Source organism: Styela clava, chromosome 7, assembly GCF_964204865.1.
Source record: "Styela clava chromosome 7, kaStyClav1.hap1.2, whole genome shotgun sequence".
NCBI lineage: Eukaryota > Metazoa > Chordata > Ascidiacea > Stolidobranchia > Styelidae > Styela > Styela clava.
The window spans coordinates 17,284,170-17,287,227 of record NC_135256.1 but is presented as its reverse complement, the minus strand read 5'-3'; positions in this window follow the sequence as shown (position 1 = coordinate 17,287,227).

Sequence of the window (3,058 nt, the reverse complement as noted above, 5' to 3'; positions counted from 1 at the left end):
CCAGTTTTATTTTATTTTTTCGAATTTGTTTCCAATCGATGTTCACTGACATCTGTGTCGCATAGATACATGAAATACATCAAAATGTTGTAATCAAGTTTGTATGAGTCAGATTATAGATGTGTTTTTCGCTGACGACAAATCAGAAAATTGGTGCATGATTTATAATCAGAGTGACATTTTACGACGCTTCGAATGGTTTGGAAATAGTAGGCAAATGAGATGGAGTTTTCGCGGAAAGAAATTGCTGATAACCTTCACCAGCTTGAAATCAGCCTGGAGTTGTACATCGTCGAATTGTCTTAGTCCGTATGTCAACTTGGGTTCTTTTTTCTCATTCGATAGATACCCAAGTAGGTTTCTCTCTCGTCTAACTCCTTTATTTATGCCTAATAATTTGAAAGTCTTTAAGAGTCTTCTAACAAGAGCATAAATTGAAATCCATGTGGGTATATTTTCTATATACAGACACCGAAATGAGATCAAAAAATATTGTAGTCTGATCCACAATCCGTACGTCCACTTTTTGACCCGAGCAGCTGGAATTGTGAATTCAAAGTGTTATATGCCACTGTAATATTTCAGCGAATAATTTTACGGCAAGTTAACTGCTTTGTAGTCAGTTTGCTTAATAATAACTTACCTGTGTCCCACGTGAATTCGCGATATTGAACCACTCGAGGTCACTTGGGATTAATGTATCTTATTTGTAAAAATTAAACTAACCATTCAAGAGAAAAAGTAGACATTAATTTAACTAAATGAAGAGGTTCAATGTTTTAATTTATATATTGATTTTTTTACCGACCTCAAGAAAGCAAACAAATGTTTTCTTTTATCGTAGGCTACGTCACGTTTTTAAATTGTTATTTAACCAATTTCTAGAAGCTAGTAGAGTGGGAAGCAGCAACAGCAATATGTTTGACGATATAGCAAAATTAAATTGAGCTCTTTTATAAATGAACAGTTAATAAAGTTGATAACGTTTATTTAACATTGATGTAAGTTTTGAGCTCTTACTCAACCGTTAGGATGGTCTCCCCTCAGTGGTTTATATTTGAAAATATTCTAGGGAGTAGCCTACAGCAAAAAGTTAACGTTAAACATAAAGATGAACATTACTTGCCAAGCTCAGAATTTTTTTCTATAGATAAACGGTTTGATTTATGCATACTTGATCGTGAGTATGTGAAATTTAAGCTCAGTTTCGTCGCAACGAACTTCAAATTATAATGGTGTCACAGTACAACATGTTCTTACCTCATTTAAAGCTCAGGCAAATTTCAGTTCTGTGTGTTGTGATTATGAAGAATTGTCGTACCAAATCAGGATCAGCAATATCCACTCGACGGTACCATATTCGGGACAACAACTTCATTAAATAGAGCGGGTGCCAGAGATGTCATCAAAGTGCATTTCAACAAAATCATTTAGGCCCACACTGCTCAAATATACTATTACAACTGAGATTCACCGGTCAGTTGTATTATGTTGCTATATTGAATGAATAAGCGGTGTGAGCAAACAAAATTAGCACTCTAACTTGTACAATGATGATATGAATACGTGTTCGATGTAAACAACTGTTTTTTTGAAGTTATTATGAGAGAAATAACAGATCTAAAAGACATTATTATGCTCCGTTGTTGCTAAGTTTCAAACATTACAGTTGTCGATAGCTATTTTCAGTGCTTATTTTCGTTCAAAGTCGATCTTTGAAGTTGTTAGTTGAAATTTGTGTAAGATAATAGTTCAAATTTTCTTGCGGGTTGCCCTTGCGCCATGTCAACTATCACATTATTGATATTTTGCTTTAAAAAATCCAACATTCTCAAAGTGCATGCATGTGATTAAACATTAATCGGATTTCTTTTTAATTAGAATAAAAACGAAAATCCTCTTCTATCTATTAGTGCGGTTTACCAAAGCTTATTTGAATAATCTAGTGATGGAATGGAATTTTTTTCTGCGGTTTTATAGTAATTGCGAACAATCCCCACTAAATTGGTGCTTCACCAAATTGCGTGTATAGGTGCATTAATTACAGCGAACTAACAGTTTGTGACTACTCTTTTATTTCACTGTGATGAATAGATCAGATCATTAATATAGAGAGGGTATCAAAAATTTCATTTTATCGCTAACATGTTCTGGCAAACTATTGATAACCATCGTACCGAGTTTGCGATCGAAAGGCCAGAATCCAGGTATGAGAACCCGGAAAAACTCCTTCATCGATTCCTTTCTTTTACTAGGTGGATTCGAGAACTCCTTATTAAATTATTGTGTTTATAATATTCTCAACATAATTTAAACCTACTTTGTTTCGCGTACTAAATTAGCACAACACTTTTCTCTTGCAACCTCAAGCGACCTTAATTTTTTATTCTTCTCAACATACTTGTATTCCTCCTACTCGGAGGTAACAGAAATTTAATTAGCGTAAAAAAACAAATTTAATACACATTCATTTTATATTGACATATGAAAATATGTTCTTGAATTCTTACCTGAAACGGGCCTTCATTGGGCCATAGTGGATTCTAACAAAAAGAAACACCTCTTCGCGTCTTGCGCATTGATTTTGTATAAAATCCCCTGTGACTGCCTGTCCAGTTATAAGAAGATGATGTGGAAGCAATGTCAGTAGTATATGATGTTGTCCAGAATTGGTAAATTACTCCACAATACTCCACAAATACTCCACAATACTCCACAAATACTCCACAAATACTCCACAATACTCCACAATGCTCTTTCTCCACATTGCTCCACATTCACATTGCTCTACATGGACAGGACATGTCTTTTTCGGTAAGGTATTAGAGTATTCGCTAAAGGGGTCAGGGGTGTTTCTCTCTCGCTCGATAAGACCTTGACATGAGAATTGGGAGAGAGAAAAATCGCGCTATTGTTTAATTTTCGCCCTTTAATTGATAAGACTTCGTCAAACTGGGGAGAGAGAAAAATCGCGTTATTGTTTTAACGGGGTGGAATCGCTTGTCGCGTTATTGTTTAAACGGTGGTGGAATCGCTTGTATAATCGATAAGACTGGAG